The sequence below is a fragment of the Esox lucius genome, chromosome 8, assembly GCF_011004845.1.
Source record: "Esox lucius isolate fEsoLuc1 chromosome 8, fEsoLuc1.pri, whole genome shotgun sequence".
In the NCBI taxonomy this organism is placed as follows: Eukaryota; Metazoa; Chordata; class Actinopteri; order Esociformes; family Esocidae; genus Esox; species Esox lucius.
In genome coordinates this window covers 15,673,764-15,689,427 of record NC_047576.1, presented here as the reverse complement: position 1 = coordinate 15,689,427, position 15,664 = coordinate 15,673,764, and the positions used below count along the sequence as shown (strand labels likewise).

Genomic DNA, 15,664 nt, shown 5'->3' with positions numbered 1-15,664 from the left:
TTGCCCGCTTCAATTAGTATTTTTGCGAATACTCAAATTTTAACTGGGTAAAACGTTTGCTGTCCACATTCAGGTTTTCAAGTGTGAACCATAAACATGTAATCAGATATGTTTGTGGTTATGCTGAGAATGCATAGTGCATTACAAGCCTCCAGAAAATGTTGCAATCACTCTGGACAACAGGACTGCATCCAGTTAAAACCAGTAAGCCAAAACATGGTGTGTGTTGTTGCAGCTGAAAGAAAAAAAGTGATTGGCTGATCCAAGGGTCCCGCGCTGCACAATCGTCCAGTCAAACAGAGAACACAGTCAGCCTGTGTGGGCCCTAGCAGTGAGTATCCTACTCTGTTCAGCCCTGCCTTGCTGGCTGCTGGACCCGCTGTACTCAGAGAATGTATCCAGTCATCTCTGCGCTGAAAAGGCCACATGCGCAATGCTGTCAAGATTCCTTATTGCAGTGTGATAAAATGTCATTATTATGCAAGCAAATTGCTGTTCTGTGGACTACAGGCTGAACTGTACAGTACAGTGCAGTCTTTTTACAGCGATTCAGCCATGTGTATAGGATTTAAAACCATCTGTAAATTAATATATAATGTTTTATGGTTCTTTCTGCAATTACAACATGCCGTTCTTAAGCGATTGGTTTTCCTTATATGACCTTATTATTAATTAGTTGCGTGAACCTGTAATTATCTGAGTTCTTGCCTACCCACCCAATTTGTTTTCATCTGTGAATGTTGTGTACTTACATGTAGGACATTTCACATTCTTATATTTTAGGTATTCAGCAGACGCTGTTATCCAGAGTGATTTACTATTAATGGTATGCAGTACTTAAATGGTAGGCTACTTTCTAGTCATTTTATCGCATATTCCGGCAACTGTTTGTAGGTGAAAAAGGGTCCAGAAATAGCAGCCAAATCTATTTGGCTGAAAAATATGCAAGTATTCACACTTTTGTTGACTTATCAAAATGAAAAGTGCCGTGAATGGATCCCCTAAGATCTAGAATTGGCCTGTTGTTGTTTTGGCTGTGGCTATATGGGTATGGGCAGAGAGCACTGAGGCAGCAGAGGGTTTTTTGCTGCTGGGTATGAGAGACAGGGAGTGATGAGAGTGAAAAAGAGAGAGAGGGTAGTGTGAGAGCCAAAGAGTGAGACAGAAGAGAGATACAGAGAAAGAAAGATGAAGAGAGAGAGGAGAAAGAGGAAACGAGGGACAAAAAGATTGAGTGTGAGGGGTGAGAGAGAGGAACAGTTGGTGGCGCTGAGGCCAGCGGACCCAGGGAACCTACTGGGGATCCATACACCTGTCTGTCTCTCCTCAACTCATTTGTATAATGCCGGTTCATGGATGAAATTGAATGTTCGGCAGCCGGATTGAAGTTTTAATTCTGGCTCCGTGCTTTGGGGCAGCTGTTCTGCCTTTTCCCTTCCAATCAATTAGGACAGAGAGACAGAGCACAGCCGAGCCATGCTGTAGCAGAGACCTGATGGAGCTGTGGCCGGCTGTCATCTGGTTACCTAACCTGGAAGACCAACATTACCGTTGCCACACTGCGGAACAGGAATACGCTAGCTAATGTTAGCCAATGTTTGTCCCTCCGCAAAACAATGAATTGGTTGCAATTATCTGCCCGAGTGGGTAGAGGGAGGAGATGTGTCAGGGGAAACAAGGTGTAGCAGACAAAGTCCCAAGAAATTAGAGGCTGTGATTGCATAGTGCAACAGTTACATTGTAATAGGCGTTCATGACTTGAGGGAGGTTGTTTTTCAATTAGCAGTATCTGTGGCCTGAAGCTAAAGGATCAAATGTTTTTGCAACATGCCGTAGTTCCACTAGGCATCCTGTCTGGTGGAGATACATTGCCTCCAACCATCGGGCGACTGAGTCTGTGTTCTTGTCGTCGGCATCCTTCCAAGGTCTCAGTTGAGTGACAATAAGTCAGTCAAATTCAAGTTGCTTTGGAAAGCAGAGGCAACACGGACAAACACTGCACAAATCTGTCTGGATGGGTGGTCTAAAAAAAAAAACATTCTCCTAACTCACTTCATGCTCACTCATTCTGCCACTGCACGTCAGCCAGGTGGGGACTTGTGAATGTGTGTGTGTGGTGGTCGGGGGGGGGGGGGGGGGTTGAATTTAGGTGCATGTTGACCATGCTTATTGTCGGAAATATGTATCAGACTAAAATTTTCAGGTGAAAGGATGTGTCACAAAGGATGAACCCCAAAGGCTTAGACACTGTTGCTGGGTTCTGACCGTGGTAATACCCCTCTTTGTGTTTTAAGTGCTGTCCTGGTCAGAACCGGTTGTGAGTATGAGAGTGTGTGTGTGTTTGGGGGCAGGGTTTTGCCCAATCTATGGCTGTGTTTGACCTCTCTTTGGGCCGTGGTAAATGCAGAGTGTAGGCTCCTGAATGGGGCCGGGGTCAGCGCCCAGTGACACATGACCTGCCACGGTTAATTCCATCAGAACAATAGGCCCGGCCCAAGTCCACATCTCATCCCATTACACCTCCATGCCAAATTAATTGTTTGTTTTTGCGGGGGCTGCTGTTTCCTGACCTTTCGGCCCACTTGTTTTAATAACGTTCCTGTGTAAACCTGGAAACACGGGATTCCATCTGCACTGAACGCCGCTTGATTGGTTCTCTCAAGGGTCTTCTGAAGTGTCACGATGCTGACCACGTCCTGGGCCTGACATGACTTGATCAGCCAAACCCTCCCCCCTCCTGGAGCAAACGCTTCCTGCTTGAATCCTCTCAAAGAGACATGTGAGTGAGGAGGCATGAACACTTACTGCACAGTGTCTGTTTGCTGATTTCCACAGTAAATACTCGGGAGAGATATCTGTGAATGATATGCCTAATCAATAAGCCTAAATGACCACACATTGCCCACTCGAGTTGGCAGTGATGAATGGGTTGCGTGGTATGCACTGGACAGCTGAAAGTGTATGTGTGTGTGTGTGTTGTAAGTGCATGTGTGTGTGTGCGTTTTGAAATGAAAGGGGCTTGAAAGCCTATGGCTGAAAGCGGGCCTGGGAGCTTCGAGAGAAAAAGAGATGGAGGGCAGCTAATGTGACAGAGACAGTTTCATCACCTGAGGGCTGCAGTGATACAACATGAACGATATACGATAACATACACTGCGCTAGGGGATAGAGTTACACCACAATGTCCTGAATTTAGATCAATTATGCCCAGAAATGTACACAGTAGAGGCCATACGTTTTTAACCATACAGCTGCAAATGCTGGATATGTGTGTGTGTGTGTGTGTGTGTGTCGTAGGGGTTTAAGTTTTTTTCTATCACCATATCCTGGATTTTGCTCTCCCCCATAACTTTATCCAGAGGTATTCAACTTGCTTCATGTAGGGCTGAAACAAAAACTGGCAGTAAATCTACATTGCTTTGTTTTTTAAATGATCCCCTTTTCACACATTCAATATTTTTTACCAAACACACAAAACACCCCAATTTGATTGATTTATTGTTATCACTGATTGAAAATATTTATAATCAACAAACATGTGACATCATCAATGTATAATACAGGTCAAATTGTTACGAGTTTTAGTTAAAATTACTATAGTTCCCTTTTTCAGTGTTAAAGGACAGTTAAAATAAACCAAAGCAATTGAAAATCTCACAAAGATCAAAAAGATATATATATATTTTTTTATAAATAATCCAAATACTTTGTTTTATGCTAAATATTTTAGAAATGTTATTTTATAACAACACAATTTCTTACAGGATGTTTAAAAATATTTTTAAAGTATTTCTCTTTCTCCCACAATTTGGGTCTGATGTTCATCAGGTAAGTTGATAAAGAACAGAAATCTAATGTATAGCAATGTCCAGGTAGCAATTGGTGTTACCTGCCTTGCTCAGGGACAAAAAGACGGAATTTTCACCTTGCTGGCTCCAAGATTTGATCAAGCCAACTATTGTTTACTGGCCAGACGCTCTAAAAAATAGGTTACCTGCCACTCCCTAGTCTATACACCACTCCTCAATACAGACCCTTGATGGCCTTGATTCTGGTCTTCTGGACTGCCCCTTTGAATTCAAAACACAGGTTTTCAATAAAGTTTTAGCCCAGAAACCGAGATTGCCATTGCACAATATCAATTATTTATGTCAACGAAACATTTCCATCCATTTGTGGATTTTGATGTGTGCTTGGTGTCATGGTTTTTCTGAATCCTCCAACTTTTATCCTCCTACTGGATGCAACTTAAATTTTTGGGGGCCAAAATGTTCTGGTAATTGGTAGAGTTTATTATGCCTTTGACCTTAACTTACAAGAAGTGCCTGGGGTTTGCAAAATGGTATTGCCACTTATATTGGAAGCAGGTGCTATGGTCAGATGAGACAGAAATATAGCACTTCAGCTATGCACACAAGTGGGTGCTTTGGCCTGGAAAGAAAGATGCAAAACCCTCATATCTACTGAAAAATATGGTGGTAGATCTTTGGGCAATTTTGCTTCCACTGGTCCAATTAGAAAACTCCCTGTGTTTATATTTGTTCATTGCTCTCAATAACATTTCCAATCTAGCCCGCATTCTATGGCCTAGCCATCCCAAGCTTCCAATTGGCAAATTTAGTCCCTCTCCATGCAACAATTTCCCAGGTCATTGCTGTAAATGAGAATATGTTCTCAGTTGACATACCATGCTAAAGTAACAATAAATAAATAATAAAAGTATTTTTTCATGGCAACCTTTTCTGATAGCGTATTAGCATTGAGCCATAATAACAGTTGTTTTTAAGACTTGGTGATGTGACCAATTTCTGTTATAACTACTGCACTTAGACATATTGTACCGCTCCTCCAGTGGTTTTAAACATGTTTATAAGTAGCACCTAATAGTAGCTAATAGTGTTACACGTTTTATTTTGTTTTTCAGCTGTTTGTTGTTATTTCTGGAAGTCCTTTTATTTCTGAAAGAATCTTCTCCTTTCTTCAGTTTTTGTTTTGCCATGTGCCATAGATTTGAGTTAGATGTCAAATCCTCATGAATTTGACATACCGTATTAGTATACTGCAGTAAAACACGGAGCCATGGAAGGCCACAATTGAGATTAACTCTCAGAAAAAACTGAATGTTAATGCAGATTACACATTTGTAGGAAAGGAAACAAAAAAAATGGAACCCTATTTAGTATTAAACAAAATAATTTCCCAATTGTCCAAGTACCAGGAGATTTTTATTGTTTAATAGTCATTTTTGCTAATCTTTATCACAGGTTCTAATCATACCATAATCTGGGCAGCAGAAGCAGTGGTAGATGATTCATGTGGATTACTCCTTAGGTTAAGTCTTTGAAGCTGTCATTGCACCCTCTCATCCAGGGTAAGAGCAGAGTAACCTCCATCTCCATCATCCTCTCATCCAGGGTTATAGCAGAGCAACCTCCATCTCCATCATCCTTTCATCCAGGGTTATAGCAGATCAACCTCCATCTCCATCATCCTCTCATCCAAGGTTATAGCAGAGCAACCTCCATCTCCATCATCCTCTCATCCAGGGTTATAGCAGAGCAACCTCCATCTCCATCATCCTCTCATCCTTGGACATGCATCAAGAACATTACAAGGATAACCTGCAGATAAACACAAAATACATTACAGAACATTACAAGGATAACCTGCAGATAAACACAAAATACATTACAGATTTATATTAAATACACTATAGCATTTCATGCTTGGGGTCTTGCTGCCCTCCAAGTAATGTCAATACTTAGTAATTCATTAGGTAAATACCGGCTTGTGTACAGAGTGAAACAAGGCAAATCTCAAATATGTGTAACAAACAAGTAAGTAATTAATTATCAGTTCTCATATTTTAATATGTGTAGTTGGATGCTTTTCATGTGCATTATCATATTGATTTAAGAAGTACTTTTTATATTGTTCATTTCTAGGGTGGAAATGTACAGGACATCCGGAGCCTGAAAACAAGATGTTTAGAAACCTATTCTTAGCCCATTCTCGCAACCCAAGCCATGTTACTTGTGGTGTGAAGCCATGTTACCTTTTTTTTAAATGTGTGGTATCAAAACAACTGATTGAGTGATTGATAGAGACAGCGAGCAGGTGTGGCCAACCAGCAAACAGGGTGTCACCACACCAAATACGGCATATGTTGCCTCACCCACGGATCACGCGTGTTGCGGCACAGGGCACGTTGGGGTGGGGAGGAGGGGCTGGGTGGGGAGGAGGGGCTGGGTGGGTGGGCAGAACAAGGACTCCCAGGTGTGTGTGAGTAATCACTCGTCTCCTAAGGCAAACACTGATTGGGAATCTGAGAGCCTCTCAGTGAGAGATGTTTTTTACCTCGGTCTGCTTGACCGGGTGACCGGGGGGGAAGACAACCACAAACATAAACTGACAGGACCCTGCACAGCTTGTACTGCCATGACATAGGACTCAGAAACAAGACTGACAAATGATTAGCATTTCACGTTTCTCTCCCCTTTTTAAGCAATCCCATCAGTATAGACTATATATACAAACACTAGACTGTACAGACATACTTACACGTCATTATGCTATTATTTTCTACCTTAATTTATTGTATTTTGTTTTTATATATATCTAACCTGCATCTTGCCTAAGAAATGTTTTTGTACCTAACCGATTAGATACCGAAGTTGGAGAAATTAATGGAATTGTGTGCAAACAAGGCTATCCTATTGGACATTTTCCCACCGTTAATATACAACATATGGGACTGTCTACATGTAAAAATATATAGACAGAATGTTGTGAAATGACACTACAGTATGTAATACTATATGTTACTGTACAACATACTAAAGTGTTTAAGTGTAATTCACAGCACTTCAGCAGCCCTCACAGAGGGCTAAAATCTAGTCAAATCTGCTCAGCTTAAAGACACTCTCTGGAGTGTGTTTAGAAAATTAAGGGCCTGGATTTTTTTTACATAATTGTCCATTTTATCATTTTATTACAGCTAGCTTACTGTGATGGGCTTCTATTATAATTGATGAAATACAATTAAAGCGTGACTTATTTCAGGCCCCACTACAGTGAACTGCATGTGTCGGCTCTGCCATATTTAAATAGCATTAAGTAATTGGAAAAACACAAGAAGGGAAGGCAGAACATGTAACCGAAGGGCAAAATTGTCTTTGTGGATTTATTTTCTCCTCCATAAATATTCCAGAGGTTCCTCTATCACAGCCAAGTTTAAAGCAGAGAGAAAATAGTCTTTAACTGATACAGAAACTAATTTAGGATAGCTTGTCCAAAGAGATATGCTTTCCACTGAGAGCGAACATTTGGCCCAAGCCGGTACCTTCTTCACAAAAACATACTAATGAAGTTGATCTTTTAGCCATTCTAAACTAATTGCATAGTCGAGATTACAAAGTATTCAGTCAGTGAAAAGGGGGGTTGGTAATTTAAATGGTACCATATTATGCTCACATTCTCCATAAATATGTAGAAGGTAATCGTTGACTGTAGTCTGGATTTAAAAGGCACTGTCACTACTGTAGCTGCCAGAGTCCTCATCCACTAGGTCCCTGTGAAGGAAGGGTGCTAGGTCTCACTGCACATATCAGGCCTATGTGGGCAAATAGATGGCTGTTTTTGCTTAAGGAAATTACTAACGCTTTTTTAACATACAAATGCTCCAAATACCGTACACTAGAAATACAGCTCCGTGAACAATTAAAAGACCACTGCACCTTTTTCTTTCCTTTCCAAAAAAGTCAAAAAGGAAGGTTTTAAGTGAGGGACAGAAGGGTTAAAATTAAGAGACCACTGGAAATGTAACGCTTCTGTTCCTCACTCAGAACTTTCCCTTTCAACTTTTTTGGAAAGGAAAGAAAAAGGTGCAGTGGTCACTCCGGAGCTGTATAATGACATAAGATGCATTTGAAGTGCTACAACACCAAACCCAAAGCAACACTGTTACCTCCGACCGCTACAAAATAAAGTAATGGCATGGGCTGCCTATGGACACACTGTATTTGGCCTCATGGATGCCAAACTATTGAGAAAAGTAACAAAAAGTATACCAACTAAGTACTGCTCCCCCTGTACAAATACAACAACAAAGCATTACAAAACTACCGTCTTGTTCGCCCCCCCCCCCCCTTGAATTTCTCCCCTTTCTCTCGTTCTCTCAGTGTCTCCCCCTCTAAAAATACAGATACAACGCCTTGAGGCGCTCCAGTCACTATTGTGAGTGCCTGTGAGTTCTGTTTGGCCTCATTGTTCTCGGCTAATCAGCCATGGCAAATGCGGAGCCCTCCAGCTCATTATGTATTCTCTGTCCCCCGGAGCAGAGCGGAGGTGACCATGGGAAGTTCCTGCTGGCTGGGCATGGCCCGTCCGGGCAGGGAAGGCCTGATAAATTACCTGGCCCGGCCAGTCGGGACACCTTGGGAGCCCTTCCGTCCCCTCCTGCCCGCCTCCCTCCCTTCCCATGGTTAAAGAGCTCCAGCTCTGTCTGTGGACAAGCCCTGTCTGTTCATCGCTCATCCCTTCTCAGTCGATGTCTCCCTCCTCGAGTTTCACTGTGGGACCGTGAGCAGAGCACGCCCTAACTGCCCCCACTCTCCCCCTCGTCATGCACTGTTTACAAATGCTCACCATCCACTACTGCTGTGGCCCACCACAGAGTTAGCAGAAGTAGGACACAGCGTTTGTGTAGGGTAGAAACAACATTTTAAACATTTGCCTCAACTCATTCTCAGTAAATTTGGGCAACTGGGAGCTTAACTGATAGCCTAGTGATTAGAGTGACCAAAAGGCAAAGGTGAAAAATCTGTCATTCATTCCCTGAGCAAGGCAGATAACCCAAATTGCTCCTAGATAATTGCTGTAAATGAGAATTAATTCTCGGTGAACTTACCTGGTAAAATAACTAGGAATTTATTTAATAATGTCCCTCCCTGCTTGAAACAGAGAAAAATTTCATCCTTGAACAGGACACTTTGCCTGCATTTCCCTATAGCTTGGAAATTCTGATGACAGTAACTCAGTCCTTTTAGTATGAGTTGAATGGAAGGGTGAGCAACCAGGATACCGGGCTAGAAACAGGGCTGGGGCTAGCCGTTTATATGGCATGACGTGACAATAATTAGAGTTGACTCATCCTTTCCCGGGTTATAATCCTCTGGATATTCTGCACTCATACAGGTGTCCAGAAAATCCAGTTATCACAACCATGGCAGGGAAACTAGGGGCAAAAGACAGGAGAAAAACAACTAGATATATCATTACTGCATTCTGCTTTTCAATATATTGAAGAAAAAAAATCTCAATTTGTTTGTAACTCCTTATAACTGCATAACGTGTGTCAATCTGGGCAACTTTTTCTTGAATTTAAAGTAGGATGGAAGGAACAGGTCTCCAATCTAGATTAAAAAAAAAAAAAAATGATAGCAGAGGCTAGAATTGCAAGTTTGTAATGGGTCTCTCCCCCCTGCTGTTGTTAGAGGAGGGGGTGGAGGAGGAGGTGGAAGCGGAGGAGGTGGAGGAGGACAGGGAAGAGGAGTAGGAGGGTCTATGTGCTTCCTTCCCTGCAGGGTCCCAGTACACCCTCACTCCCCCCATCCTCTTATCCCCCACATCGACAAAGGCCTTTAGCTTGGGCCACTCATCCTGCTACCCGCCTCTAGAAGCACCATGCTGGGGGATGTGGGAGGAAGCCAGAGTGCCCTTCTACCCCCTCTGTGTCTCCCCCCGTCTCTCTCTGCTCTGTCCCCCTCCCCAAACCCGTGGCCCAAACATGTGGGCTCAAATCCTGTTAGTGCGGCCAGGCGCATGGCTGGAACAAACTTTCCCAACAGATGGGGTGGCCCGCTCCTCCACCGCGTTCTGGCCGCCCTGGGACAGGCAGATGTGTTCTCATTCGATCAGGGGTACGCAGAGCTGTTAACGACGTCGTTTTGAAGTCACGGTCCCAGATCGCTGCATTCCTGCACAATAACCTTAATCATTCCTGTGCTTCGTTAGATTCATTTCGGTATTCATCCCGATGACTTGTCCCTAAGAAGGCTACAGGTTAGTTGAATTAGAATTGAGTTGAGGGTTCAGTGTTCTTCCAGTACTGTAAAACAATCCAAAGCACATAGCGGTTTAATGAATCATCTGAAGACAATGGGATGTGTGAGCTGAGAAACATTCATCTTTGCAGATGACAAGAGGACAAAGCATCATGTGTGAGTGAAATGAGTCTAGACTAACCCATCCTGAGTTAGGTCAATAATAACCTAGCATACCAGTGGGACTCTGTTTGAATTTCAACAGCAGTTGAGCCAAGCAAATATTAAACTCCAATATTCAATCATTCACGTAACTTAATATTTACCAATGGAATCTAGCTAAAGTAACAAATCCTGGTTTGGTTGGCGCCTTCATAAAGACATTTATATGATCTTGACAGTGTTATAAGCTGACAATGTCAAGTAGAATTTTTTTGGTTTACACGTGCCCAGCTAGTGTTCTTAACTAACACTTGGCAAGGTTTATGCCAATGAAAGTACAGTAGAAACTTGAGTATCTCAAAAACCCCAATTCCTCTGTGTCTCTTAAGATGCTCTCATTAATTTTAGATTGGGTCTAAATTGAGTCTTACTCTTTGTGGCCACGGTTTTGAAATTCGATTAATTTATATTCAAATTGTGACTTGCCTGAAATAACCATCCTAATAAGAGATTATTCCCATTTCAGATAGGGTGATATTCCGTTGTTCGTACAGTAAATCACCTAAGTAACCATTGTGTCCCCTGCTGCGCCACCCTACTGTTTGAATGAGGAAGGCAAGTGCTTCACAGTTAATGTGGCTGGTGACACAGACACATTGGGCTGTTGACTTGAAACAGGCATCTTTAAAGGGTCTTAAACCTAAAGAATGTCATTGTTTCTGAGCAGAGGCCGGCTTCGGCAGAGGACCAGCACTGTGCCACAGAGGAGGTGTGAAATAAGGAAACTTTGTGTTTCCACCAAACATTAAGTTTGACAAAGCAGGAAATAGTTCACGGGGACATGTCACATTCCACAAGGGCCCAATGCGTCTTTCTCTCGGCTCGACAGACTGTGCGACAGTGGTAGAGGGACTGTTGCACAATGTCTGGTGACATTAAGGGACTGAGAAATGGAAGATGCCCCTCTGAAATGTCACCACTAGAATAGGGGTTCAGGAATGTATACTATGTTTTTCTGCATTTACTTGCAGAGGAGGCACCTCCGGGGGTGTAGGAACTCTGTGGTTCAATGATGCCTTGTACTGGTTTGTTCTTCAGGAAAATCAGGTGCAGAAGAATAGAATGGGGACCGGGGTTGAAGACACTCAAAAGTGGCATCACAGATACTGTGAGTAATCTTACCATGATTGATGAGAGGTGGATTTTATGTGTGAGTTAATAAATAGTCTTTCAGTCTGTCTGTCTGTCTCTGTCTTTCTCAGTAATTACTACTCATCTGTTCTAGAAAACAATGAATGGCAGTCTTCCAAAGATTGAGTTCAAATTCTTTCTGTCAATATTTGGCATATTAATTGTTGGGCATGTCACCCTCAAAGGGCATTGTAGAAAGCAACTAACCAGTAGAAACGATCTGGCAACAGTTCTCGGAGGTGATAAAATTGCCAGGACATTTCTCAATGAAGGAAAGTAACATCAATGTGTAGCAGAAGGATCTTCGCACCTTTTTTGTAACAAAATAAAGCATATACCTAGAACCCCATGCTTTGTGGTCTAGGTTATGGTGGTCTAGCTGTCTAAGCGCTGTAAGACTCATGTTGGTTTGAATCAGGCCACTGATCGTTTCACTGAACCTCCTGCTATCTTCCCTGTCTTTCCAAAACTTGATCTCTCTCTACAATAGAAACTATGAAATGAGTAAAACTGCCCTGATAACTTGTGTATCCACATACTAAAAAGAAAAATAGATTTCTAAAAGGGGACACTTTAGGGGTTCTGGAAAGCGAAACTGTAGAGGAATCCAATAATTTCTTAAACATCAAATGTGAACTTTTAAAGGGTTCTTCAGGGGACCTATAACAGTTTGCCTAAAGTTTGTTTGTGGAACCCCTAAAAGATCAGGAAACGGTGCTTTACAGAATGTGGACCTCAGGTTAATTAAACCTGAGTTATACTTTTGCTCTTTTTCACATGATCAGATCAACGTATGGACTGATCTTAATTTTTATCCTTTTCTTACCACTGAGAGCACATTCGTATTTAAAGATGTATTGCAGTAATTCTGTCTACTGGTTGTATAGGTGGCGCTGCTGAGCCAGATCCCAAGACATTGTGTCCTTCGTCACATACACTCACCTAAAGGATTATTAGGAACACCTGTTCAATTTCTCATTAATGCAATTATCTAATCAACCAATCACATGGCAGTTGCTTCAATGCATTTAGGGGTGTGGTCCAGGTCAAGACAATCTCCTGAACTCCAAACTGAATATCAGAAAGGGAAAAAAGGTGATTTAAGCAATTTTGAGCGTGACATGGTTGTTGGTGCCAGACGGGCCGGTCTGAGAATTTCACAATCTGCTCAGTTACTGGGATTTTCACGCACAACCATTTCTAGGGTATACAAAGAATGGTGTGAAAGGGAAAAACATCCAGTATGCGGCAGTCCTGTGGGCGAAAATGCCTTGTTGATGCTAGAGGTCAGAGGAGAATGGGCCGACTGATTCAAGCTGATAGAAGAGCAACTTTGACTGAAATAACCACTCGTTACAACCAAGGTATGCAGCAAAGCATTTGTGAAGCCACAACACACACAACCTTGATGCGGATGGGCTACAACAGCAGAAGACCCCACCGGGTACCACTCATCTCCACTACAAATAGGAAAAAGAGGCTACAATTAGCACGAGCTCACCAAAATTGGACAGTTGAAGACTGGAAGAACGTTGCCTGGTCTGATGAGTCTCGATTTCTGTTGAGACATTCAGATGGTAGAGTCAGAATTTGGGGTAAACAGAATGAGAACATGGATCCATCATGCCTTTTTACCACTGTGCAGGCTGGTGGTGGTGGTGTAATGGTGTGGGGGATGTTTTCTTGGCACACTTTAGGCCCCTTAGTGCCAATTGGGCATCGTTGAAATCCCACGGCCTACCTGAGCATTGTTTCTGACCATGTCCATCCCTTTATGACCACCATGTACCCAACTTTCAAGTTCACGGCTAACTGAGGTTTGATAGTGACTGTATTTACTGATGATGCACATATCAACAACATATTACACATCCAATACAAAATGGAAGGTACATTTAGTTTTTGTTTTTTGCAAGTGCTCTCCTAAACTGTCTTTAAAGCAATAACTTGGTGGGCAATTGGGATTATCTGCCCTGCAACTTTTGCCAGGGAAACCCCTCACAGGTATGTTTGACTTTCTCAGAATAAAATGGTTGTGGGCACAGAATTAATATAATATAATTATAATATAATTAAAATAAAGACAATGTGCAAACATTGCTATGGTTTGTGTCAATAAATCCCTGCCTTAATCACTTCTGGCTTGTCATTGGAACATTAAGTCCTTCTTTATGTATTCCAAAGGAAACTATTGTTGACCCCCACCCCCAAACCTTAAAAACAAATCTCTATAGAATATTTTTGGGGGAGCTTGTACAATCACGCAGAGGGTACCAGAGATAGACAAGCCTGTATCAAGACAGTCAGTAGGGAACTGAAAACTAAAGAATGGCCTTGTGTTGGGACTACTTGGTGCAGCTGCCTCCAGTAGTTTAATACACATGGGCATCTAATGAATGGGTGCTGCTGTGTTACTTTATGTTACTGTAGGCATCTAGCTCCTATAACCCCACTACAGGCTGATCTGAGGGCTCCACAGCGAGGTTTCGCCATCATAATTATTCCCCATCATAAAGAGGACTTGTTGGGGGATCCGTGTGGTCTGTCTGTCCTCCACAATACCCTGCCTTCAGGGCCTGCCCATGGCCCATGCCAGCCAGCCCCGGTTGTGTGCTTTGGCTCGGCAGTGTCTCTGAAACACAAGACCGTTCACTCTATTTGGCGTCTCTCTGAGGAACTTTATCGAAGATGTAGACAAACAGATTCAAGTAGGGTTAACATTCTTCATAATGACACTGTGAGGGACTTAAGAAGAAAGTCCTCAATGCAATATCGATGTTTCGGTTCCATTGCAAACACATGATGAAATATTCAGAACTGTTCATTGACAGATAAGGATTGAAAATGTATACTGAAATCAAATATCCTTTGACTTGAATGTAGATTTCTCAGAAATACACATACATTGAGCATGAATGTATTTAATGTGTTTTTCATTGAGTGTCTCTGCTTCAGAGAGCATGCTAGTTATTGTTGTACCAACATGTAGTTCAAATTTGCAAGAACTGCAGCTGGCTTAACAGTGTTCTAGCCAAAGCATTAAACAAACACAGGTGTGTGTCTAGTTTGAATGTCCATTATTTCTGTTACAGTTGGGAGCAGAGGAGTGGCGAATCAAAAGGCTTGTTTTCAGGAAGTCCTACTGCAGCTCCGAATGTGACCATTGAAAATGTGTACTTCGTTTTGAAGAGTTGGGATCCTTAATTTTTCTAACATTTAAAATAAAAAACGTTTCTATGTATTGGATGGTCAGACAGTCTTGTTTTCATAGCGCTTTCTTAGAATTTTTGCATAGTCACCTTCCTCTAGGCCCAACCCTCAGCTTTTTACCAAAAACACAGGCGGGCTGTTCACCATGTTATTGTTGGGTGTGTGAGTGTTGTGTTGGTTTGGATGGCCTGTATTTCTTTTCTTGGAATTTTGTTTCCTTTTTCTATGCATGATTAAGTTATTTTCAGTGGTAGAATTAGGAATAGCATTTCTTGTTACCAAACCCTGGGTTTGGTAGGGATGGCAACCCACTCCTCCAGACAGTGGAGGAGATTCCCTGTACTAGAAGTGGGGTACAGGTGGGAGGTCAGGGGGAGCGAGTTTCCCAGACAGTGGAGGAGATGCCCTGTACTAGAGGTGGGGTGCAGGTGAGTGGTGTTGTGAGAGTGTGGCGGATGGGAGTCAGGGGTCTATGGCCTCTGTTGAATAAGGTCAGGAGGAGGATCTGGACATTTCTGATAACCCTGTTGACATGTTAGCAGTCGGTCACAAATCAGGCTAAACTCTGGATGAGGTAAATGGGTTCCTGGGTCAGACTTTTAGACAAGCAGTTAAATTGGCAGATTTTTTTGGAAAGTTTGTGAGGTGTGCTGTGGTGTTACAGAAGACTGTGGGGTTGGATCAACTGAGAGTGAAGAAGTGTTTCCACTTGAGGAAATTAGTTCCTGCTGTTGTGAAAGTTAAAGGTACTGGGAAATGTAGTAAGGTTAAGAGAAAATTAAAACAATGACTATGATGCCTCACAGGGTGTCTTTTTCTCTTTGTCTATTTCTCTGTGTGCTTTTCAATCAATCAATCAATCAAATTTATTTATGAAGCCCTTTACAACAGCAGTTGTCACAAAGTGCTTTACAGAGACACCCGGCCTTAAACCCCAAGGAGCAAACAACAGTAGTGTTGAATTTCAGTGGCTAGGAAAAACTCCCTAAGAAGGTCGAATTTTAGGAAGAAACCTAGAGAGGACCCAGGCTCAGAGGGGTGACCAGTCCTCTTCTGGC

At 42.4% G+C, this 15,664-nt stretch overlaps 1 long non-coding RNA gene across 3 annotated transcripts in view; it reads right to left on the bottom strand.

Moving 5' to 3' along the window:
* Nucleotides 1–3,961: 3,961 nt before the first annotated feature.
* Nucleotides 3,962–15,664, bottom strand: part of LOC105011690 — a 131,175-nt gene continuing 119,472 nt past the window's right edge. For all 3 annotated transcript variants that reach the window (XR_004576075.1, XR_828102.3, XR_828101.3), the window contains one exon: nucleotides 3,962–5,621. This is a non-coding gene — a long non-coding RNA (uncharacterized LOC105011690). The remainder of the gene's footprint in view (nucleotides 5,622–15,664) is intronic.